General features: G+C 42.3%; 1 protein-coding gene across 2 annotated transcripts in view; it reads left to right on the top strand.

Annotated features, from left to right (window-relative positions):
- Positions 1–1,401: 1,401 nt before the first annotated feature.
- kank4 (KN motif and ankyrin repeat domains 4) overlaps positions 1,402–26,999 on the top strand; it is a 62,473-nt gene continuing 36,875 nt past the window's right edge. The window contains exon 1 of one of the 2 annotated variants that reach the window (XM_068589641.1): positions 1,402–1,447. The gene's annotated coding sequence lies outside the window, so the exon portion shown is untranslated. Of the gene's footprint in view, positions 1,448–3,994; positions 4,261–26,999 lie in introns of those variants that run through there. The other variant, XM_068589640.1, reaches the window with a different exon arrangement.

Genomic DNA, 26,999 nt, shown 5'->3' with positions numbered 1-26,999 from the left:
GTATTTCAGACGTATACATAACGCTTGTACATTAGCGTTTGCGTTTGTAAAATTATACAACCAGAAAAAAGTTGTATTTTAAATCTCAGGCTTAAATTAAGTCACCTAATTAATTTAGGCCCCCGCGGCCACTTTCAGATGCCATTTTTGTTGTCCTTTATCAAGCTGCGTCAAGTTAGACAGAGTTAGATTGAATAACACCGGCAGTGCTAGACTCTTCTTTAAAAAAAAAAAACGAAATATTAAAAAAAAAAAAAAGAAGTCAGGAAGGATTTGAAATTGATTCCCGCACGTGATCTCTAATAAAGAGTCAATTTAAGATACAACTCAAAATGAAAATGTTGTAAAGACATTGAAATTGCAGTTTTGATCATATTAATAATAATAATAATAATATAGTACTTCCAACACTGGCCAGTTGCTTCCTCAGCAAACAAGGGACAAAGACACTTTTTAGAAAATTTAATTTGAAATGTAATTTTGATTTAAATTTAAGACATCCAGTCACTGGTCAATTATACATGTGTAGCTTTCACCGTGACTGGTGAGTTGTGTAAGAGGAGACTGTTTATCCACTGCATAAACAAGATAACAGTGTTTATACTTGTTATCATTTTTGGACCAAAACTGTGGACAGAGAACTGGGTATGTTTTATGTAATTCCTATTTGCAGACTAGCAGCGGTCTTCTGTTGAAAAAAGTTACTGATAATCAATTTGATGTTTTTAAAAGCATAAACAAATTAGCCTTAATACGGAGCTCTATAGTGTAAAAGTTCGAACACCTCCACATGTATTTCTTTTTATTTATTATTAAAATATACCATGCACTTATATCTACACATGGGGTCCGTCTTTACCACACACATGTCATACAATTTAGTCTGGTTGCTATTGCATATACAGTAAATGTTATTTTGCCACTGTAAACACTTTTTACTTTTTTGACCTGTTAAAGCTTCTGTAGATCCTTTTGAGTAAACTATTTGTACATTAGGCATTTATAGCGCTGGGAAAAAAAAGTGAAATGTATTCACAAGGAAAGAACAGAAGCTGGGTTTACCCTAATTACAGGGCTTTGCGGCTTTTATTTTGAAGATGGTAACCGGAAGTGTACTTGTATTTCGCCTGACCTGACAAAGGTCCTTTTTGAGGAACGCAACCCCCCCGCCTTCCCTCAAAAAAATCTTAATATCCGAGACGCGTGCCACGACACGTGCTCTTCAATATACTTTCGGAAGACATTTATTTTTTTTACATAAACACACGATACAAAACAGCTCGTCTCCGGCTCGGAACAGTTGTTCGTGGCAATGTCCACCTTCCACCGGCAGGGGGCGACATTGCTCATGTGAACGGAGGCTGGAGTGTCCAGCATCATTCCCTCCTCCACCGGAGCATCTCTTCATCTGACAGTCAGCAGAGTCTATCCGTCCACGATTTAAACGGTAAGATACTATTTACAATGTTTCAGCTCTCTGCTTGATTAGAGAAAAAACACTCGGCTTGAAAGGTGCGAGTGGTCCATTTCACCTGTGTCGGCTCATCTCTATCAGTTGTAGTGTGTTGATTCTTAAGAGGGCTACAGAGTGGGGTTTCTGGCGTGTGTTTTAATCATACGAGGAGGACGAGGAGCAATTGAACGCAGCTAGAGCAAATAATACGAAAGGACAGGTGTGTCGTTTCCTTCCACGCAGCCAGTGTTTGCGTCTGATGGCATGCGGTGGTGTATGTAGGCTATGCGGGACGGACAGTCTCTGCAGCTGCATAGTGGCTGCTTGGTCAGCAGCAAGGATGTGTCGATGGACATGAGCTATACCTACTCTGCCTCAGCTTCCGGAATCACTCTATTTATTTTCTGGCTTGGTGATCAAGTGATGTTGCAGCAAGGATGCTGAGACAGTAGTGGATGGGAGCATTAGGACTTTCTGTGGGGCTGCAGCCTTGTGATGGCGGTGGAGTTATACGACATGCACTCAGAATATGTTATTATTTTGCAATTTCCAGTCCTGTGTTGGTTAAACAGTGCATTTCTTTATGCAATGAGCGCGACAGAAACCCATACTTCATATAAATTGGGTTGGAATGATCTAAAACCCCACACAAAATGAATGATAAATAACTGCCTATTGAAATAGATTTAATTAGATGTAATAACCAGCAGGCAATGTTTCCAGATTTAACACTGAAGGGGGAGGTGTTATGTTCTCTCACGTCCCATCTAAAGCCTAACCAGGAGATGCATTATGAAGAGGGATTACTGTGTCTCACTTCCATCATCACCTCCTGATAACATCATTTTCTCAAGGGGAGCATTTTTTTTGCATGTACTCTGAACAACGCAGAGCATGCCACCCATGTCCTGAACTATGTGAAATAAGCACAAGGCATTGTTTTTTTCATTACACGGTGGATACAACAGGATTGTCCGACACTGAACAAGGTCACTGGAGAGATTTGAGAAATGAAATGGTGGCAGAATTGTTCTCTCCCTGAATTGCAATGCGAAAGGTGTGGGTGACTTTATTTTCTATTTTCAGATGACACAAAACAAGAAGAAAAACATCCACCTGTTCCGCTTTGAAAGTCTAGAAACTATACCCGTACTGTGAATGCAAACATTTCAGAAATAGCGTCTCCTATTGGCCCACCCAACTAGAATTTAACCCCTAACCTGTATGAGTAATGAGGACCATTCTCCATGTACCAAGCAATGGAGTTGGCCTTTTATCAAGGCCGGCTTTGTCCCAGGAGGCACCGAGCTCTCACGGCCAGAGCAGCAGAGGTTGGCGGCGTGGCAGCTCAAAGTTCTAGCCCCATGACATGAAACCCCCCCCCCCACCACCACCCCTCCACCGCCTCCACCCAACCTCTCTCCCAGGAGGGGATCACGGCAGGGAAAATGAAAGCATGTTGAGCGACAGGCAATGGTGCGCTCCAAGAATGAGAGGCATGTCCTGAGGTCTGCTTAAGTTCACCTATCAGCAACTAAACCCTCCTGTACGCACAAGTGTAACTTCTTTTTGTTTGCAGACTTGCTTGGCAACACTATTTAACTATTTAATTACAACACACAAACAAACAAAGTATAGCATGGTAGTTAATGAGCTTTAGCAGTGGGGCACTTTCTTACCTGACGTCAGCCTTTGTGCTAAGCTAAGCTATCCGCTAGTTGTGGGCAGTGTAGCTTCATATGAGAGTGGTATCAGTCTTCTCATTTCACTCTCAACAATGAGGGAACTCAGTATATTTTACAAAATGTTGAACGCTTCCATAAATTGTTTAATTTCATAAGAGCATAAAACTGAAGGGTATTTAATCCGCAAGGGAGAAGCAGTGAATCTTAACGTTGGAGAAGTTGAAGTCAGCAAATGCTGGACAAGTTTGATGAATAATTAACTTTCAATGATTTCAGACATTTTCTGTCTCTTGTCTCATTCATAAAAAACAAAAACAAAGCAACGTCTAATGTGAACGCTCGTCACAAGTTATGACCTCATGAGGCCGAAGGGGTGAAAGAAATACAGTAATTCACAAGATTAATTACGTTTTTTTTCAGCTCCTGAACGTCTGTGAGCACCAAGATAAACTCATTAAAGGCTGTTTTTCGCCATGAAGACTGTTATTGCTTAGCTCTCCCATCTGCTTGTGTACTTATTTTCACTGAAAGTCCCGGCAGACCTTTCACACAGACTCTGTTCAGTGGAGAGAGTACTTGTGTGTGTGTGGGGGTTTTTCAGTAAAGGGGGGTTAATGAGATCCTTTATGAGTGTATGCTCGTGTGCGTAAGCTCGCGTGCATATGTGCATATATATCAGATTAGATTAGGAGGATCTCTCCGTCGCTCCCTCTGCATACTTTCGAGCATCTGAGAGCCTCCCATTTGATGCATGCTGACGAGGTGGGTGTATCCAACCCGGCCGCTCTGATGTTAGGAAGCAGTAACTCTTCCATCCTACTCAGTCTGTTCTCGACTCTCCCCGTTTCAGCCAGTCTGTCTGCCCTCTAGCGTAGTACTCTCCTTTCCCTTCACCACTATTCATCACCATCCAGGATACATTTACACAAACCCACGCCGGTAGACAGGATACTGTCCCAGTGGACTGAAGAGTTTGGCTGATAGATAAAGATACATATGCGTTACCTTGGAAAGAGCTAGAAAGTGGGGCTCTAATCGTGCTTCTGAAGCTGAAGTTCCCCCCCCTACCCTTTCCCCATACTACGTGTTTTGTCCCAAAGGATACCACAGGCAGCTGCAGAGGTAAGGGAAGGATAGATGTGCACTGTCTGCTATTTCTTTCTCTTTCTTTCACCGTTTGGCTTTCATTCTTTCTCAGCTGGTCCTTACTCACTCATATCACTAAATTCCATCAGTTGCTCACTCTTTTCTTTTTTTTTAAATTCTGTTTGCTCTTCATGTCCCACTGTCTGGTGTTTTATATTGACTTTTTCTTTCCTCTCCGTCTACTCTTCATTTTCATGTCATTTCTGGATATGAATCTACATTTCGAAAAACCAGCACACACGCGTATTGACATTCCAGCGATGCTGTGACGACTCCAACTTTTATCCTCTTTCTCTCTGTATGCTGATGTTTATTTTCTGGCACTACGCGTGTGTGGCAATCAGATGCCAGGAGCGAGGCATGCGTGTACACATGTGCACACGTATGTATAAACATACTGTCAAAGGGAATCTCTCTCTTTGTGTTTATCCGTTCGTCTTTCATGGCTCTCTATATCGGTTGATCTCTTCTCTGAAATATTTGGTTAGCTGGACTCGGTTTTGGTAAAAAAAATCCCTTCTGGCTTTTCAGCTGGAGCCGACACATGCACATATACGATTACAGTACACGGTGCAGAAGGCACAGCAAGCAGGCAGTGGGAGAGCGCTGAGAATAAATAATAAGTGATGGTTTTTATTTAGAGAGCGATCATATATGCAACTTTTGCATGGTTGCTTCTTGGCGGTCTGCATACATTCACTTTGCATCACTGCTCCGCTTGCCACCCCTCCCGTTTCTCTCTCTCACTCTCTCTAATGCAAAACACCTCCCCGTCTCTCTCCATCTCTGCTGTTTTACGCTCTGTATTCTCAGTTAGTCTTGGTCACTGCGCTGCCTGCCTGCCACACAGCATTGGCCATGGTTGGTTGACTAACCGCAGCTACACAACATTAAAAAAGGCAAAGCGTTCCTGTTACATGGGCATGTTAACAGGGTGTCACTGTGTGTGTGTGTGTGTGTGGCTGTGTGTGTGTGTGATGCGTGCGCGTGTGTGTGGTGTGTGTGTTTGGTGCTGCATTCACTAATATTAAGATTCTTAGACGCTCAGGTTAAAGGTCACACTGTTATTCATGCGCACACACACACACGCACACACACACACGTGTGAGAGAGGTGCAGAGAGGTGACTCATACCCGCTCGCATGCTGGTGGCTGTTGGATGCGTTCTCTGTAACGATGCCATGATGTGTGATTTCCGTGTCGGAGGAAACGGCGTATCTGTGAAATGTCAACTTTTCAGGGAATGAAAACAAGCAAAACAGCCTCTTTTGTTTAGCTCGCACAGCCATGAATATGTAAGGTTGTTGAGTAAGATCTGAGAAGGTTTTGTAATCCCATCTCATAGCATTTAAAAAAAACAAACACACACACAGCGTGTCATCCTTTATTTAGATTTGAAATATTAAAATAAACTAATGTTTGCATTGTATTCCCAACATGAACATGTTTTGAACTGAAAAGTGGCTCCAGGGACTGCAGTGTCTGTCCGTCCACGTCTTTGGTCCAGACAGAAAAACATATTTTAGGGATGACCATAAAAATGTAGACATTCATTGTGCCCTCAGGATGAACGGTAATGACTGTATAATCCCTGACCTTCCATCTTGTGTGCCATCATCAGGTCAGATTTTGTATTTGTCCAATACCTTTTGGGACATTTGTTTCGAAACAAATAACAAAATCTGTGAAACTAATGCCAGCATCAGCCTCGGTTGTACTTTATGTTCAGTACAAATTCGCAATTCGTAGCACGCTGACATGCAAAAATAAGCTGCTGAACATTGTAAACTTTATGCCTCGTAAACATTTACATATTCGTATTGTCAAATGTGTGCGTGTTAGCGCTCCGATGCTCGTGTTTAGCCCGAAGCATTGTTGATCAAATTGCCAACAGAAGGGAAAACAACAACGATTTTCTTGGGTGAACTAAATGTCATGAATAGTCAAGTGGTCCACTTCGGTCCTGCAGTGGAAATCAGACCATTAGGGACCAAGCCTTAGGTAGAACTGTATAGGAAAGGCTTGGCAGCTTAATCTGGTGGAAAGTGTATTGAAGCACACACACACACACACACACACACACACACACACTCTCACACTGGGCCCACCCAGAATCTGTAGCCACTCCAGTGAGCATCTTAGCATGGCTGCTCTGATTCAGAGTGAAGCACAGTACACTCGCTTCCCTCAGAGCGGCGAAACATGCTTTTGCCGTTCTCCCACTGTCATCACACTGCATACACTCTGATTCGGAGTTTGGTGCGATTATCACAATGGTAATTATTCCGCTTTGTTATCAGCCGTCAGCCGAGGAACAACACAGACCACATGGCAGGCGACACGATTCCTTTACACAAACATTGTCGTGATGAGCGCGTGTCTGGCGCGTCTGGAGCGTCTGGAGCGTCTGGAGCGGCGTTACAGGTTGTTTTCTCACTAGGCGAGATGGGCAGTAATGTGCGTGTGCATGTGCGTGTGTAAAGTTGGCCGGGGCTAGTCGATGCCAGCCTGCGTTGGGTCTGGACTGGCCGAGCGCCCGGCGCTCCCATGTGGCTCGTATTCTCCAGACTTTCACATCCACCGACTCCTCCGAAGGCTTCTCTGAACCTGTAAATGCTTTTGTTGGCCCACACGGCGGGAGGGAGTTTGCTCAATAATCTTTGCTCTCAGTTGATGGCTGGAAGGGATAAAACGTGTTCTTTTTTTTTTTCTTTTTTTTTTTACTGAACCAAATAATCCACAAAGCTAGAAAATGAAATAATCTGCAAGAGCGTGTGAGCTTTCTAACACTTCCTTGCAAGTGGGCTTGAGTTCGAGCCTTGCAGGGCGACACTGCGTTTGGGTCTTTTGATTTTCTTTTTTTTCTTTTTTATCGCCACAGTATTTCTAGTTAAAAATGAAGAAGATGTTCTTTGATTGAACGAGCAGGCAGAGTCTGGGCTAAGGCGCTTTGGGGCTTCTTTGCCGTGCTGTGGGAGGCAGAGGGACTCCCTAAACTCTCTGTCTGTGTCAGTCAAAGAAGCCAAAAACCCCTCGCTGAGAACACACACAGTTACATGAGAGCCAGGAGTCAGCAGGCTCACACAAACACACACACACACACACACACACCAGCTGAATGAACGCCTAGGGATAGCACTACTAATCTCATTCTCTGTTGACACACTACTCCTCGCCTGTGCCATGCTTTCACAGCTCTGTCTCTCTCCATGTTGGTCTCCTAAAGCTAGAGGTGAGTTCCTTCCTATCACTGTCAGCAGAAGGATGAGTTCACACCGCGCTGGAGGTGTGTGTGTGTGTGTGTGTGTATGCTTTGTGCCTGCAGCACATCTGCTCTGCAAACCACAGCTTCCCACAGACCGCATGACTTTATGAAACAGTGGGACTTTGCAGAAGTTCAGATCAAGTGACTCTGTGGTCCTCGGGTGGTGTTTTAAGGGATGGGCGGGGGGAGGTTGGGGGGTAGTGTGAGGAGATTCTTTCAGAAAGTTATTTCATTAGATTACACAACTCAAAAGTGAATACATTCAGGACAAATTGATTTCAACCCAGTTTCAATTTACTTTATCTTACCGCTTTTCCGTTAATATTTCTTTTCAATGGACCACATTGAATCACAGACTCTGCACCCTTTCTTACAATTAGTTTAGTTTTGCTGGCACACCTAGGAGTCATTCAGTGGCGCTGCATAACATGTCAAAATTGAATTGTCGCATATTTTTTTCAATGTCATTGCATCTTTGCTTTTATTGTGTCCCATTTGATGTAGTCAACATTGATCATGCATTTTCTGGCTGAAGATTCCACAAATTCTGTTTTATTAGTGGAGATGATGTATGAAACAGCCTTCTTTATGTTGTGACTATACTTTAATATGTATTGTGTGGCATCTTTATGTGATTCTTTTTTTTTTGCCCTTTTGTCCGAACAGTACTACTGAGAAGTGTTTCCAACTTTTGTTAACAAAAGGGCCAACTAGACGCCTCAAAGATGTAATATCTTCTTGTGACATATACCTTTCTAAAACAGTGCAGTCCTGGTGGGTCATGCAGTGGATTTAGACTGGGTTAGACTTGCATTGTTAGTTGGAACGTGTGTTTTTAAAGGAGTTTCTATGGTGGACGTGTGAGTGGGTGAGTTTAGCTGGACAAAAGGTCACTGAGGTGGGCTTCAGTTCAATGGGGGGAACTCTGGAGATCAGAGGAACAATACAAGCTGCAAAGCTTTCGTTTTCTTCCTTCTCAGTCCGTGCACTCATTAACTTTAGAGGTAGACCTTGAGGGACGGGCTGCCAACTCGGCAACATTCTCGCCAGATTGAACGATAATTGGAGGTAGTGCTGCTCGCTACTTTTATTGGAAGAAAAAAAAAAAAAAGTTTCTCAAGATTACAAACCCTCGCTTTTGGATGGTTGTCAAAGTTTCCTTAAAAACATTCCCAATAATGGATTATCTACAGTATCCACTTTTTATTTTTACTCACCTACCTCAAGCCAACCCATGTTAAACCCTGATCAGAGCCATAATGTACACAACCATGTCTTCAGGAGGCAGTATTTCAAATAAAGGTCCTCCGCTACAGCGTAGCCAGAAATAAAGTAGCAACAATGAGGAACAATGGCGCGGTCCATCCTTACATTGTTTCTCTGGGTTGCATCCCCACCACTGCTCCTTAATGGGTTCCTGGCATTGACAGGCAGGAAAAAACAGAGGCTGTCGTGATGGGAGTGCAAAGTGCACAGGGAAACATGGGACTTCCTAATGGAACCTTCATCACTGAACGCTGTGTTGTAATTGGCTCGCTAGAGGAGGCAGGAACTTCCTTTCTAAATGTTGTTGGAAATGACCACTCCCTGCGAAAAAAGTCAAAGACTTATTGAGTGTGTGTTTGCAGGTGTGCTGGTTTGTGGGAGTCAGTTGTGTGTTTTTGAACCTGAAGTAACCTTTTGGTTCTCTGAGTGTGTATTTTGAATACATGAGATGCTTGTGTGTGTGTGTGTGTGTGTACATATATCCAATATGGATGCAGTGTGGTGTTCTTGTGGAGGTTGTGGGAGTGTTGTTTTTTCATTTTGCAGACTGCTTGAGTTCCACTCAAACACGACATGATTAATCACTCAAACATGTTGTACATCTAGTGCACTTTTCTTGCTCTGTGCTCTATTCATGCACATTTGTGTGTGATATTTTGCCGTACTGTCTAACTCAGTGGTTCTCAAACTTTTTCTGACACGGCTACAACATTGGAACAAAATGGTCCAACTTTTTGAGACTCCTCCATCCGTGCTTTTTTAATTATTAGATTAAAGAAAATTAAAAATTCCCTTTCAAGTAAACCAGATTGCTCCATCTGACAAAAACTAATAACATGTGCAATCACTTTGTTAAAACAATGCAAATAAAGTTATAAATATGCAAAAAATAACTCATATTTGGCAAAAAAGATTACCAAGGAAGGCAGTTGAATCCCTGTTTTATCCCCATAGTTTCATGTTGAAGTGTCCTTGAGCAAGACACTGAAGCCCCAGAGCTTCACAGCAGCACAAAGCTCCTTCATTAGTAAGGATGATGGGTCAAATACAGAGAATAATTCCCCCACTGTGGGATTAAGAAAGGATTATTTAATATATATATATAAGAATCTTCATCTCTCCTGCGCCCCACCTGTAATACCTCCGCGCCCCACTAGAGGTTCGCGCCCCACAGTTTGAGAACCACTGGTCTAACTCCTCGGTTTGCAAACATTCCCGTCAGCTTTTCTGCTGCTGGTCAGTATTATTTGCATTTGTATTATTAGCATTTGCACTTTCGTACTAAACTCCGTTTTCACCTGCGGGTTTTGATTATACGTTTTCCTGAAGAGCTTCATTATCTTCGCTCCCCAGTCGCTGCTCTTAATATATGCTTACTCAATTATCAATACAGTGCACACTCTGGATCCACATGATAAGTCCATGTGAGTTGAAACACGTGCATTGCCTCTTCTCTGCTCTTGCTGGCGGCAGGAGTTGCAAGGATTGTAAGTAAACCACAACTATGTGAGAGAATAGAGGACTGTGATTGTCGCTGTGGCTGCTGGACAATACTGGAAAGTCTGAAGGATTTAAATGTTATATCAAACTGAGCCAGTGGTTTACAAAATCTTAGTTGGTTTTGAAAATTGCCCTGAAATATCTTTTTAGGCCCCCACATAAGAGTCAAAGTATCTTTTCTGTAGGTCACAAAGTTAGGACTGCGTTTTCTTAAATTTGCTTAACAGACAGATCAAGAGTAAAAGAGTTAAGACCGTTATTAGGACTAAAATAATGAGTCTAATAAATTAGTTAAAGACTGTTTAATATCACTTTAAACCTATCTTTTGGTTTTAGACAGTTTGATGAACCAATACTTGATCAATAAGCAGATTAATTGATAATGGAAAGAAATTGTTAGTTGCAACTCTAAGATCTGAGATGCTGCATAAAAGTTGCGTGGATGGACGAGTGAGAGGAATAAATTAAATCCTCTATGGAGCCCCAAGTCAAACATTTCTCAGCTACATGACTTAAAATGTTAACTGAACATTGTAGTCATGTAGCTGAGAAAGTTTTTTTTTTTTGGTCTGGTTTGTCCCCACAAACCAGACACAACCAAAAAATCAGCCAGTTGTCGAGCTGCAGTGCCAGCAGCAGACTAGTGCTTCCTATCAGCAAGAAGAGACACAACAGCAATGTAGAACTGCAAGAGTCAGTGTGTGAGTTTTTGTTTAGATTGTGTGTGGGAGTGTGTGTGCATGCATGCTTGAGTTAAGAGTTTACATTTTAATCCTGTGAACATGTGAACGAGTCCAGAGCTGCTTCACATCTAAAACTTCTTGCTCTTCCTGCCTGAATATATTTAGGCTCTGACGCCATTCATGCAAAAGGTCAGCTGGGATCGTGTGAGCTGAAGATTTGGTTCTATTATAATTGTCTTGTGTGTGTGCAGGTGTGCAGGTTGTTTTTTTTTTACTTGGCACGCTCCGTTTTGTTGTTGAAGCTGTTATTAAATGGTAAAAGTCAAGACTCATAATGGAGTATTGTTGTATCGTTTCATCCTAATGTGCTTGTGTGTCTGTGTGTGTGCACCTCTGAGCACCTGTTCTACTAAGTGACGGGTTTTATAATTGCCGCGCTTCCTCCAACCCCCCAACCTCATTCTCAGGACAACCTCAACACGTGCCTTCTCTACCTGACAACTCTTTTTCTCTTATGAAAGTTTGACGTCTCCCATCTGCAAGCCAAAGAGAAATTTGTCTTTATGGCACTCTCGCTCTCCTCCACACCCTCGCTATCTCTCCCTCTCTCTTGCTTACACACCTGACACACACAACACAAACTCTCTCTCTCTCACACACACACACACACCTCTATGTTGCTTCTTTCCCAGAGGTTAGATAGTGCAAACGCATTTTAGATGATGGAAGTAAAGAAGAGCAGAAGAAAGCCAGAGATGAAACAAAGATGAAAAGGGAGGGGAAAAAAAAGTGATGGAAGGACTGAAGGGAGAGACATAATTTCTTGTTTGAGAAAGAGAGAGTGAGTGAGAGAGAATGTGTGCGTGTGCAAAGCTTGTTTGATGTTCTTCCCATCTTTGAAACCAACTGTGCTGAGATGGCTTGCCCGAATGGGTTGCGTGGAGCTCAGGAATGTAGATCAACAGATGAATGCCTCACCGCTGCGTACGAGCGCGTGCGTCTGTGTGATTGGACGTGTGAGGGTGAAAGCAAACTGCTAGTATGTTGTGTTGGTACACGCACACATACACTTGCTTGTAAGCGACCAAGTTACGAGCACTCAGATGTGTGTGTGTGTGTGTTTCCCTCAGTAAGAACCGTTCTCGTGTGAGTTGCCGAGTGTTTGGCCTCCGTGGAGCTGCTGCCTGACCTGGATTGAATGATCCCTGAACCTGGTCTCACTCCTCCACCTGTGAGTGTGTGTTTGTGCATTTCAGTTTCTCACAGCAGCCCATACAGACACGTCTGCCCATTGTTTCCTCTGTTATGTATGTACTCACATATTTACAGGGTTTCCCCTGGACGTTCTGGAAACCAATGTTGGAGCCAAAAAATGGAATTCAGGTAGAGTTCACGTCATAGTGCAACAGCAGAAGAAAAAAAATCTCTCTCTCTATATCTATAGATATAAGATCACAGCTGGGTTCTGCAGGCAATAGGATCCAAATGTTAGTAAAAAAAAAGACAGTTTATGGAGAGTAACATTTGGTGACAGGCAGTTAAGATCAAGCAAATAAACACAGCAGACTTGGCAGACAGAACACACACACACACACACACACACAGCTGGCGGGCAACAGGTAAAAGGCAGGCAAATAAATAGAGACCTGCCACTGTAGCAACGTTAGGCACATTTGACAATCCAGCAATAGCTGGAGCGCTATAAATCTAAATGTGCTTTAACTCAGAAGCTGCTTCCTCTCCCTCTAGAATGATAAGGCTGTCCCCCCCTTCAAGTGTATTTGAGAACCGTGGCCTCCGATGCATCTCTTTCAGCTCTTATTTCCACTGGGCATCCTTTTGCAGGAGGTGGCTCCTGACTCCTCTACGACAGAGACTCCACAAAGAGAGTCAGTGGCATAAGAGGAGGTTAGAGAGGGAAGGCGCAGGTGTCACCGTGACACAATCTGAATAGATTACAGCAATTGAACTGGCACACCCACCATGAATGACTCCAATCAGCAAGGTTGTATAATCAGGGAGACTTCTTCTGTCAATCAGAGCCCATGGTTTAAAGCCCAGCTTGGTTTTTTGAAATCCAGTAGCGAAACTGAAATATCAATGTCTATTTTCTTTTCCTTTTTTTTTTGAATTCTTCGAAAGTACAACAAATGAATGAACATGGAGTAGATGGGATATTTTAAGATTCCTATTATACGAGATTATTGAAAAACATAATGTAGCTCGGCTGAGTAGTTTTAACTCCTGTAACTATTCAGAAATGATGTTTCATTACTGTCCATTTTTTTAAATCTACTTTGAGGTAATTCATTTGTATTGTATATACAAGCTATTGTTTTTTCCCCTACACCAAGACCACATGGTTACTTCTGGGCTTTTTTTTTTTTTTTACTCTCTTCTTTTGTAACACCACAAGAGATTTAGCACATAACCCTAGAAACAATGTTAGCTTTTCAAAGCACTTTTTTTTTCAACATTTCCTTGGTTTCTTAAGTAGTTCAGTATTATTGGAAAGTGGCAGTATAACAATTATGACTCATCTTTTTTTTTTCTTCTTGCTCCACCTCACAATGATGTTTGCAGAGCCTGGATATCTACTTCTATGTTCTTCAAGCCCCTGCAAGCTCCAGAAGTTGCTGACACCGTTATCTCCCCCGTTCTCCCCGGTAACTAAAATCCACAGACGGCTCTCCATGTCAGCCAATCAGATAACAGATAGCCCTTAATTTCGAGTCAGTGCTGCATGCCTTTCATCTCGCCGCTAAGAAACGTTTTGCTCGACAGAACGGATCCTGTGGAGTGTTTACTGTATGCAGCATGTGAGGAATGGGGAGAAGGAGAAGGAGGAGGGGTGATCTCGTGCTTGATTTCCAGGATGAAAAAAATGAATGAAGGAAGGATGAAATTAGTGAGGAATGCTTCAGAGGAGATGAGCAAGGGAGGTTGAAGAAATGATTGACTAGGACTGATGGAGGGAAGACGAGAAGGAGGGAAAACTTCTTTCAGCTCACCTCTCCTATGTCCGCCATATGGAGGTCTGGTAGAGGCCTTACAGGAATGAAGGAGAGAGAGAGAGAGAGAGAGAGAGAGAGAGAGAGAGAGAGAGAGAGAGAGAGAGAGAGAGAGAGAGAGAGAGAGAGAGAATGTCCGCACAGCATTCCAGAGGCCATGATCTCCCCCCCCCCCCCCACGATCTGTCTTTCCGCCTGTATATCTGCGACCCAATCAGACATTTCTATCAGTCAGCAGACGGTTCCTGAAACACCGAGGCTCTTTTTGCATCCAGCAAATCACATGCAGAGAGATGGAGGTGGGGGAAGCAGGGAGAGAGAGAACAATTGAGAATAGAAAAGGAAAAGAAAAAAGCAAGAGAGGAAGAAGATAAGAGCAGCAGTGATGTGTGAGTGAGGGAGCACAATCTTCATCCCTGATGTAATTGGCATCTTAAATGAGGTTTTCTGTAGCACCAGTACACTCACTCTATCACTCACGCGCATATTTCTTTAGCCACATTAGTGTGTTAATGACACTCTCGTCGGAGCCACGGCTCTAGCTCCTAAGAGCACATTAGATTCATCATCGCTACAATTGCTTGTTGTTTTGCATATTTACACCGAAACAAAGAAGGATATCCTTTTTCAAATAGGTCCGCTCGGGTCAGCTGTCACTGGGAATTATTTTAACCATCGAGAGATGTAAATCTTTCAGATTTTCACGGCGAGGGGACTGACTTGCACTTTTGAATTTACATTACAGGATTTTAAGATGATGCAATTGCAAAGTTATTACTTCTGGGCTTTGCGTTTGTACTTTTTACATTTGGTCTGTTTCATACTTTATTTCGGTCACTGCGGTGTCAACACATGCTTGCTGTGTTGGCTCTGAACTCCAGCACGTTTTGAAATGAAATAAGGACTGCGAGGTCAACATTAACCCTAATTTGAGTGGTTTCACATTCATATTTGAGGGAAAGCCGTTGGGACTATCCAGAAACGAAGCTACCGTGCATAAATGATCTGGATTCTTACAAAACCGAGCTGACACTGAATGCAGAGCCAAATAAAAATGAAATAAAAAAATGTCACCATCCAAATACTAAAGACTTCTCTGTATATTACACACAACATTTAAAAAAATAAGACCCAGGGGCAAACCACACTTTGTTCCTGCTGTGTGGCCATGCCTCCTCCCAGGACCTAAAGCCAACAAACACACGCCCTCGCCAGCCTGCATCGCAGCACAAATACAAACCAATAGTGACCCACTAACGCATTGTTTTTCTGTGTCATGATGCCACTGCCGTGCATTGTCTGCAGCTCGCTAAGCCGCTTCAGAGCGCTCTGTGCAATGCTCCAATTTGGCCGCAACCCAGAGCCCCAGATTTGTCCTGAACCATTTCAGCTTCGGCCGTTTGTGTCAACCGTAGATTAACGTGGAGGGAGAAATAACTAGCCTGCAACACCCATCCACAATCAAACAGATGGGGTGTGTTCAGTATGTTTGTTTGGTCCAGTCCGGTCATGTCTTCATCTGAGAGTCTTGCTGTTTTGCACACTTTTTTTTTTTCTCATAGGTGGCCATCTGTTTGTTTTCCGTGAAGAGACGAGTGACATCTGGAAAACCTGGATCTACGCGTCTTTTATCTGCTCGTAGATGAATTGTTTGCTTACATCTTCTGTTTAAGGTGACACAGTATGGGTGTCTAATCTTTTTTTTTATTATTGATGCTGAAAACAGGATTCTCTCTTTGGTCCTGCCTCTGATCTTTAACACCAAGCACACACACACTCACACACACACACACAAAATCTCTTCCAGGCTTCTAGGTTATTTTTATCCTGAATGCTCGTAAGCTATGTTTCTTCCTTGTTACGTTCCTCTGTCCCTTAGTGACTTCTCTTTCCCTTTCAAATCTCTCTTCCTCTCTCTCTCTCCACCCCTCCCCTTTTCTATCCATCCATTCATCTGAGCTGTGGGGGAGTGAGGCTGCGAGAGAAGAGATGAAAGAGTAGGGTTTTCACATTGACACACAGTCACACACACAGCTGTCCTAATGGAGTTTGTGATAGTACAGTATTGAACTTGAATTATGACACATGTTCCACTTCCTGATGAAATTCTGATGAAAAATAAAAGGATTAATGTGCTTTGGAGTTGGAAGAATTTCTAAAATGTAAAAGTTGCATGATTCATTACGTGTGTGTGTGTGCGTATGGTAAAAACCTCTCTCTCTCTCTCACTCTCTCTCTTTCTCTCTCTCTTATAATCAACTATTCAATCACATTTTCTTCAGTCAAACTGCCAATTTACGAATGTGAGCAGTACAAAGCTAATCCCTATAGCAGCCAAGCCACCAACAATAGCCCAAAATGCTAATCTTCATGTCACCGTTAACGTTAAAATGCATTTGCACAATACATTTGCCTCATGAATAAGAGAATCCTCTCTGCTGCGTCTTACGATTGTATGAATTGCCGGTGGATTGGATGCTGGATTGCCGAGTGGGTCGCACCGTCTCGACGCCGATGCCCGGCTGACTCTTGACATACAGCTTTGTGCGGTATTTAACATGGCAGTGAATGGAAAGAGTATAAACTGACAGGCAGAAAGAGCCCTCTCTTTGATGGGATTAGCACAGTGGCAGACAGAGACTAGTGCTTTAGATTGATTAAAGTGTAATCCCGGTGGATAATCATGCCTCCTGATGTGACATGTGTGGCCAGCAGCCCCCCACCCATCTCTATCTCACACATAAACACTCACTGAGAGTCCTCTGTCACATTCACACTCTCTATGCTCTCTCCATCTTCTTCCCCATTTCTTGTCATGTCTTTCTTTGACTGTAGCCTCTTGAAAAAAGGTCAAAAGATGGGAAATTAACACCATCATCTCTATGTCTCATCGAAGATTTAATCCGGAGGTTTAATGGTATCAAGCTTATCTCAGATAGTGGAACAATTGGTCCCGTTCGGTCCATGTTACTGTTTTTATGTCCATCACTAACATAGAGAGACGCTACGTCCAAAATCACATGCTGAAAAAGCAAAAGTCTCTCTTTTAAGTCTAGAAATTCATGGATCATCATTATTTTTGGCACCATCACTGGCAGGTGCATCACTGTGATTCACACATTCACGAAAGGCAAAGCACGAAGGGATTTCAACAAAAAGTAGTGTTCACGGTAAATGTAAATGTAATCCACTAAGAAGCAAATGTCGCACACTGTGCTACACGGTTTTTAATACAAAACAGCTTTTATTTTCTAAATCCCTTCTTTATAGGAAGTCTGGTGGACATTCGCAGCAGGTCTGGCTGCTATCTGCAAATACAGGTGGTTGCTCCAATTTGATGGAACGGAAACACATTTGTATTGTCCAACGATGTCCGCAGAAGGTTTAAAGTTGTCTCGCTGGTTTTAGTCTGGAACTGGTGTCGACATCTGTGATTCAAATAGTGAGACAAAATGTCGACTCAGTCAAAGAGCAACATTTGTAAGCAGCGATAAAGTTTAGTTAGTCAGAAAATTTAACAATGACAACTGTTGTAATTAATAATTTGTTCATTAATTTATCAGCAAACATGTTGATTGTGTTGCATAAAACATCAACTGCAAGAATTCTTGCTTTTGCCGTTTTCTAATCTTGTAAATGTATGGTTTTGGTTTGGTCAGACAACATTTTGAATGTGGACTTTTAGAAAATGTAGTTAGCATCTTTCAGTATTTTCTCAAATGTTGTGATAAATCATGACATCATGATGGAAATCATTTTAACCCGATGATCAATTTACAAAATTGTCTCAGTGTACTGTAGGCCTCTAGTAGCAGCCACGCGGTATTTGTTTGCAGCATGGAACACAGAATTGTTTCCAGTTTTCCATGCTTTGTTCCAAGATGGGCGACTCATGGGAACATTGAGCATGAGGGCCACAGAGAGGACAGAACGGAGGTCAAATATCAGCAGTTACTCAGGCATTATCATGAGGGGGAAGAAGAAAAAAAAAAGCTGCGAGCTCTGTAGAACGTCTGTGTGATAGCCCGGAGTATGGGAACTCGCCTGCAGCCGGACACAGTGGGGAGAAGGCCATTTATTTTAGATTCACATACCACATCCACGGTCTAGATAAATTCAGCTGCGATGCATTTGTCATGTTCTGAGGGGGATTAAAGTGTGGTTTTGTGGCGACTCTGTGGTTTATAGCTTTAACTATGGGAATACAATTTGCCTATACAGCCTATCACACAAGGTCTTGTGTTCATGCTCTAAACTGTTTATTCTGGCATTCATACTGTGGGTTGGATACGAAAGAGGCAACAGAAGACATTGTAGCAACGTGGATAGTGACTGAATAACAAAGAACAAAGAGCTGTAGTACATACTGGCAATTAGGAAAAGGAGAAGCAAGGCGGAAACACACAATACAAAACCCAGGCTATTTATTTCAGCTTCACACAACAATCACACACATAAAAATACTACATTTTTGTATCGCTCGTTCTACATTGACATCTCACGTGAACAAGTGCATTTCTCTCCCCTCTTTCTTTTTGCTCCGTGATTTCATAGAACTATAGCAGCTGTAGTGGGGACATCTTATCCTGGCAGATAAAGCATGGGGATGAGAAAGGAAATCAATACCGAGAGAATGATATAGATCGGAGATCCGAGATGATGCATGCTGGTATGTGTCGAGATTAAGCGACAGAGATGTGGTTGACCCGGATTCTGCTGCTAGTCTCTGTTGATCAAAGAAAAGGATTTGGCCCTCATGAAGCATATTCTGCATGGAAACATATGGCAGCTTGTCAGCATGTCTACTGGTAGGTAGGTCATTAGGCCTGTAGGCTGTAGCAGTCTAATGCCATTTCGTTGAATTGCTTTGCATTACTTTTCGCATTATTTTCCTCCCTGGCATCGGTTTAACGTTTTCTTCCATACGTGCTTTTCAGGTTTGAATCATTTCCCGGATCTCTCTTCGAGCCTCTTTCGGACACGATAGCCGCAAAGAGCTCATCTTAAACCATCTGCACTGTGCATCTCTGGCCATCTGCTTTCTCAACCTCTTGACCGTGGTCGAAATATCACTTGGAGAGGCCGGCAGATTAAGCTTTTTGACTCTTCCCCCCGCCCCCCCCTTTCACATCACTCACAGTGTGTGATCATAGTAGAGTATAAAGTTACAGATGGTTTTCTAACACCAGCATCATGAGAAGAACGGGATGGTTGGATTTGACGGGCTCTTCTCTCAAGGTGCTTTTCAAATAGACATACAGTGCAGTTTGTTTTTTTTTTTAATTGGCACGCTAATCCGTTGCATCCTGTGTGACAATTAACATATTGGACACCGCTGACTAAATATTGATTTATTTTCCCAAATAATGTCAGCCCATGTGACTGGTGACTTGTCCCGGGAGAATAGCGTCAGGAGGCTCCAGCCCTTCAAGGCCTTAAACAGCATTAGGGGGTGTAGATGGTTTAATGGCTATATAGGCCGATGGGTGTGTCACATTGCTGTAGAGTGTGAAATATGCCAATTCATTTTCTTTTTGAGAGTCAGATGAGAAATTAATAATCACTCTTACAGCCAGCAACAGTTGGATGCAGTGACTTCCTGGAGTCGTCACAGAAGAGGTTGCCAGATTGGAACCTGCGCTCTCCAACCATATCCGGCATCAGCTACTGGAGCCACAGATGTCGTAGAAGTGCTGGGTGGACAGATGAACTGTTGTAACTTCCTCATTTGTCCTTTAGATTTCTGTCTGTGTACCGATTAAACAAATTAGAAACACTATCTGAAGTAAGCTTTAAGAGGTGCTGGTAGGCACCGAGCCAGGCTTCCCTTTCCCCCCCGCTTTCAGGCTCGCTCAGCTCAAATAATCTCCGTTCTGAACTCGATGTTCAGACGTGAGAGAGCCCGCAATCTTCTCATCTAACACTTGAACGGAAAGCAAATAGGATTTACGAGAAGGTTTAATTATTTCAGACTGTCAGGTAATTGTAAAAGTAACCCGTTGACTTCCGTGTCCCCCTCAATTATTCTCTTCATCTTGAGGAGTGTGAAGGTCCAGAAAACGTAACACCATGCCCACCTCTCCCTGCTTATCTTTACCAGCTCAGCTGTAATTTTTCAAGTGGCTTTTTACAACTCTGGCACATTGACAGCCTATATATGTATTTCAGTTGTTCATTGCTCCAGAAAAAAAGTTGTCGAAAGTTGTTGAAAAGAAGTTGTCGTAGCGTTGTGGTTATGGTGGTGAGAGAGACGAGCAGCAGGTAAAAGAGAGCTCTGGCATAAAGCAGGGACGAGGTTAGAGAAAAAAAGAAAGTGTGCACTCAGCTCAAGAGCTAAAATAAGATAGGCAGGAAACAAACATGGCTTTCCTCCATCTACGGAGGAGAGAGCTATACAGTTATGGTCCTCTGAAGGGTAGGGGAATCCCACTGAGTTGACCAGCTCCCAGAATCCTTTGCGCCGACAGTTTCCCGTTTGTGGTTCCTCTTTCCTGTACCATATGATCATGACTGTAGCCCTTTATCGGGCACTCATTGAAATACTCTGTGAGGGAAATGACCATATATTGTGACTTGCACGATAAAAAGGGTTTTAAGAGAGAAAACATCTTTTCCATCGAGACGTCACTGTCGTTTTGAACAAGAAGTTGCTTCTCTGTGTCGTCTCTCTCACATACGCACAAACACACACCATGTTGTAGTTGCCTGTAGCTCACTGGTTGGTCCAGTGACACAAATGCATAACTTGAAGCCTTTTGTGTGATATGTGATATTGTCTGAGACTGTGTGTAAACATGCACATTGATTCATTTTCTGTTCATTTAACAGATTTTCAAATTGTCTACTGCACTCACATTAAATCCATGGTAAAATAACTAAAAACCAACACAGGAAATAAAGAGATTCAGGCACATTTGAATAATCTTGATCCTTGGTAATACAAATTATCACAGAGCAAATGACATCCAAATCAGGGAGGCACGTGTCTGAGCGAATGCCCCGAGCCGGCACAGAGGGATGTCTAAACACAGCCAAGTTTTTACACACCATCGTCTGTTCTTCTCCCTTTCTAGTGCCTTCTGCTACCGCCTCTTTTTGGAAAGCATAATGACTTCATCAATTTACTCCTTGGCTGCTCCGACGCTATGTCATTTAAATTGTAATAATGGCTGTTTCCTTGCGTGTGTAAAAGACAGGTTTTAATTTGAGGCTATCACAGCTAAAGCAAATGCATATATGTTACCCTCTCTATGTTGGCTTTGGGGAGGCCGTCGGGGATCCACAAAATGTGTTATGCATCACCCAGCCTTATTTTGTTAGACATATTTTTAATAGCCCTGTAACTTCATTGCAAGGATAGCAAATTATGAAAAGTCACTCTTCATATCATCTATGTTTTTTCAAACAGCTAAACTGCCTCTAGTCAGCCAGCCAGCCTTTTTGTTTAAGAGTCCACTCTGCCGCCTAAACACTGTGTTTTTAAATGATCTCCCTTCAGGCCAAACCATATCGTTTTCTCTCCAGAGCATTTGTTGTGGTTATTGTGTGTGAATGTTCAGTCGGCTGACCCAGTGCCCATGTCCTGGTCTGACTGTGGCTTTCCTCAGCAGAGTCTTACAAAATGCATTTTCATGTTCTCTCTTCATGCCAAGTTGGAAGCCAAAGCAGAAGTGCCTTAAGCTGCAGTTCCCCCCAATGGCCACTAAATGCTGTCCCCAAGGAAATGCAACTGTTCAAGGGAAAACCTCCACTCTCTCTCGAAAAATACAAAGTCCATCAATATTTTCCTCCAGAAATTGAGGGGCATTCAGACTTCATTCACAGATCTCCCAGTTGGTTAAACGTTTTAGTTTGAAGTTGACGAATCGACCTCCAGGCTTCAACATCAGGAAGCGTTAAGGAACATAAAAAAGGGTCTGCCTCCGGTTTTACAGTCTGTGTTTTAGGATTCCCTCTCGGGATTCAGCAGTGGTGAGGTGATGTTGCTGACATAGAAGAAGTGGCTGAATCTCGACCCACAGGTTTATGAGGACTCTCAAATCGATTGAGCTTTGATTAATTCATTTTGAATTATAACTACATCATATTTTATCGCCAATTAAAGAGAAACCAGTGGTTTTGTTTCGGTCGGTGCTCCATAATAATCTCACATAGCGTGGCAGAGCAGAAGATCGTATAGCGTATGTGTGTTTGTGTGGACATGGTCTTGCCAAGTGCAACAATATGTGTGTGTGTGTGTGTTTGTGTGTGTGAGAGTGACAAAGCAACAAACAGTGCGTCTGTGTCACTTTTGAATCTCCCCCCTTTGTCTCAGTGCACCTAAATACATCACCAGTCCATTTAAACAGACAGCCGTTCAAACAAAGAAGCTGTAATTTGGAGTAAAAAGTATAATAATTTCCCTCTGAAATGTAGTGGATTACAAGTAGCAAACAATGGAAATGGAAGTTCAGAACAAGTAAAACCAAGTATAGTACTTTAAAGTCATTGTAGTTACACTGATGCTTATAATGTTGTAATAGCGACATCTTTCCAACACAAATATCTGATGGTAACACTGAGTCAGTAGTTGTTGCTTGGTGACAACAGACACCAACTACTGCTGAAAAGCAGTTGGATTATTTTAAGTACATGCATTTTCTTAAATCATAAGACATGCACGTATTTAAAGCTTCTCCTGATTTATATTGTTATATTGATTAACAATGTTGCCCAGCATAAGTCTTGTTTAAAATCCTTTGTGTGAAGCAACAGAGTCCTCCAGGGTTCAAGGTGGAAGAGATTAGTCACATGACCACTGCAGTGTCTAATTAAGCAACTGCAGGACTTCCATCAAAGGAAATGATCTTTTCTCTGAGAATATACATTATGTGTCAGTCCCTGATTGTGTGTGTGTGTGTGTGTCCGTTTGTGACGAGTGAGAAAGAGAAAGTGAGAACAAACAAAAGTGACCTTGGCAATCCTTCGCTCCGTCTTATTTCTCCTCGAAGGAAAGGCGGTAAGGAGAGGAGTGGGAGACGGATTTCATTTGATATCTCTCCCCCGCTCAGGGAATACACCCTCCTTCCTCTCTCTCAGTCCGGCTATCGGAGTGTCTTTCTCTTCGGTTTGCAGCTGAATAAAAGCTGCCCTTGGAATTAATGACTTGGATCTTCCTCTCCATTAACATAGAAGATACACATGATCTGCTGAGGGATCATGGATGGATTTTATAGGACTGTCTGACCTCTAAGAAACCTCAAATTAGAATGACGATAGAATAAGTGCAGTAAATTCTAATAAAAAAGGAATACAAACCCTAATGCTTTGTTCAGCCCGTTATGAGCTGCTTTCCACTTGTGTAGTCTCCATGTCAACACAAAATAAACAGACACGTTTCAAAATCTTCCAAACTTCTTGATACCAATACTATAAGGTTTGACTGAACTTCTACCAGCGGCCTCGTTCACTAATCAATACTTCCCTTCTGGTCTTGTAGCTGTGACCAGGGGGATAAATTGGCTCGAAGCTAAGCCAGCTTGAACACAAAAATAAATTGGACCTCTCAGTGGCAGATAGTAACTGCACCATGTACTTGTACTGTGCGAGTATGTGAGTATGAGTCACACACACACAAACAATAATTATGTGATTAGGAGAGTGCTGTGAGCTGTTTAAGTGACAGGCTGTTGATGTACAGAAAAGACAGACACCCTGCACCTGGCAGTGAGCGCTATCAGGACAAAAGTGGAGATGAGAAGTCATGATACGAATAAAAGATGAGACAGAGAAAAGAGCACGAGGCACAGAGCGAGACACTCACACAGCGAGAAGACAATAGTATCAGCCTGCTGTGTAAGTGAGTGAACAGAGCTTGAAAGCAACTATTTTGGTTTCAGTAGGTTTAAAAAAAAAAAAAAAAGGTGTTTTGCTGTTTCGTGCCTTTCTTCACTCATGCATATTTAGTCTGCGCCAGCAATTAGCTCAACAAGCACCACCTGTGTCACTGAGTGTGACCTATTTAAAGGCCCTGCAGAGCTACACAGGTGTTTGCATTTAAGCTGGCTGATTAGACCGCTGCTTTGGTGGAGACTGGGAAAAAGGAAGACTCGCATATGCGAGGTCATGAGACGCCGCTGTTTAATTAAAAAAGGGCGAGGGCGTTAAAGATCCAGTTTCGACACGGAAAGGCGTTTAGACAAAGGGAGTTTATAGAATACAGAAGTCTGAGGATGTTGAGGATGTTGTACGGAAGAGCGGATATTTACACGGCTAAGGATTGTGCAAGCAGGTTTTATTTAAACACGTCCGGTAAATCTTCTCAATGGTGTAAATCTCCGGGAAGATGTTGAACACATTATTATGCACTGTAGTAGATATAGTTCAGAGAGAGAGAGAGACACGAAGATATATTGTAGCCTGTATGAGGCAGTAAAGGAAAGGAGTTTAAAAAAAGCATTATTGAATATAGGTCAAGGTTCCAGGGAGCTCAGAGGGGGGTTGATGGGTTATATTATGACGCCCGGATTAGAAAATAACCCAATCAGTATTCAAATTATTTAATGCCATGAATCTAGGTGGCAGTATGCATCTTTTACACTGGTTTGAAGAAGAAACAGAAGACGCAGCCCGGATTTTGAGCTCCATCAATTTCTAAAAAGCCTAAGAAATTGGCAGATATTGTTGTTTCTTTAACTCAATGACAAATTGGTGCCATTTGGCTGCAGCGAGTGCAATTACAATGACGGAGATTAATGGCGGTGAAGATGTAATTCACTGTTGTAGATCCCTGTTGTTAGACTGCTAATATTGCTTCATAGCACAGGAGGAGGTTTACAGCACTTGCTGTTTCCCGTCCCGTCTGCTTTTAGACAAACGAGTACATTCACAATCGGCAGTATGTGTGCCACTTGCATGTGACAATGTATTTTTTAAAAACACCATGCATGTGTTGTATTCAGCTGGATATTAACCTCCATACTTGATGTGATTTGTTCATTTCCATTAAAACCCTTTAAAGTTACATTTATTTAAAGGACGTGCCATTTGCAGCTCCAGTTTTTGTAAAATGAAAAAAGAAAAGATGACCACATGCCATGAGTGAAAGCAAAGGGGAAGCTGAAACTTGAAATTATTTTAGTATTTACTGCAGTTTCCTCTCCTTAAGGACACATTGTAAGCATCTACTTATTCCTCATCAAAATGGAATATTACGTTTATCTAATGACTGGTTGAAAAATGACCCAAGCATCACCGCGGACCTCCTGGTGGAAACGTTAAAAGAATAAGAGACAGTCTAACTCCATGAAACGTTTCTCACCAAGTACTCACTTTGTATTTCATCCGGATCACACGGACGCACAATCACTCAAACACACTACATGGGTTGAAGGTTCAGCTGCCTTTTTTTAAAAACCCTGGTTTGATAGCATCAATCTTTGCTTTTTGATAACCTAATCAATTATCCTGGATTGAATCCTGTCTGTCTTTGTAATATGTAAATCAATCGGGCACTGGCCCAGTTTTCAGCAGTTGTGTTTCCTTGCTTTCGCTAACAATGGCCCCTGAGGCTATCTTTAACAGTGGGGGAGTATCTCTACTGAACATCCATCATCCATTTTTGTCCAAAACAGATGTCTGTGACAGCAGGTATTGCTACAACAAATGACTGAATACACCTCTACCTTTTTTTTCAAATGACCTGAAATAAGTGTCACTACCCCCCTAAAGGTTGTCAATTAAAAGAAAATAATCCACGTTTTGAAAGTACAAGGTCCAACTAATGCAGCTCTAACCCTCTGACCAACACTTTCTTCATCTTAGTTCAGTCACTTGCAAAAGTGATGGATTATGCCACAAGTGCAACCGAGTGGAAAATCAATTTTCCCCTGAGAAAATGTTTCTCTTTCAGACATTATCATATTTCACGCTACGGGACACAGACCGAGATGTTTTATTTTCAGATTTTTCAATTTCGCTCACGGCAAAACAGAAAGGGGCTGATGATTAAAAAAAAACTGGGAGTTGGTTAACAAGGTGAGAAAAAATGGTACTTTGAAGTCACAGCCGGGTGGTACCGAGCTGGGAGAGAGGTTGTTTTTTTTTCTCCTTCTCATTAGGAAAGAGAGAGCGAGAAGGGGAGTAGAGTACAGCTAACAGAGGCGTCTACCTGGATGTTAAACTACAAAAAGGGGTGCTGGTCAGAAATCTATATAATAAACTATTAATCTCAAAGTAATTCAGGCCCCATTTAGTCAATATATGGAGCTCCCAAACAATTAGCAAAACTAACACCGACTATCACCAAGACAATATCAAAAACAGATTGTGAAAATGAAAACAGACACGGAAAATAAATTGGCCGAAAAATACTTATTGGGTGTCTCTGGTGAGTCAGAACGAATAAATGCCAAAAATCCACAAATAACATTGTTTTCTCTGGCTGCCTGAGATGCCTCCCACGAGACGTCTACGACTTTTTTTTTAATGGGTCATGAGTTTGGCCGTGGTACCGGCATCTGTTGAGAAGTTATACACCTAATAGAAAAAAAAATGTCTTATGTCGACTTCTCAACGAAGGAAGAATTACTTTTAATAACGTGGATTTTTTTAAGTGTTTGCAGTTCTGTGTCAACTTATTGTTTTTGGACTGTTTGAGACACACTTGAAGACGTTCTATTCCATCTAAATGACTACAGCTGGTCACCAAACCCAATAATCTGACAATGTCTCTTATTGTCCACGCTCTGAGTTGTGCGTCGGACTGTCAATCAGGTTTTATTATTATGGAAACCCTGTGAAGATCTTCTCACAAACAAGGGAAATGCAAACATATGCTGTTGTGACATTATCCGGGATATTACAATGTTGAGAATAACATAAAATATGTCTGGAACCAGCATCTCCTCCCAGTTTAAAACAGTTAGTTTGCTTTGCATTATCCTGCAATGACTCATCTTCCCCCACAGCAATCATTCTTTATCTAGTATAAATATATGTCTAGAATGATAC

The sequence above is a fragment of the Clinocottus analis genome, unplaced genomic scaffold, assembly GCF_023055335.1.
Source record: "Clinocottus analis isolate CAN_PGR_092001 unplaced genomic scaffold, fCliAna1.0.p SCAF_23, whole genome shotgun sequence".
Lineage (NCBI taxonomy): Eukaryota > Metazoa > Chordata > Actinopteri > Perciformes > Cottidae > Clinocottus > Clinocottus analis.
Note: the sequence above shows the minus strand (reverse complement) of the source record. Positions and strands in the feature narration are given on the sequence as shown.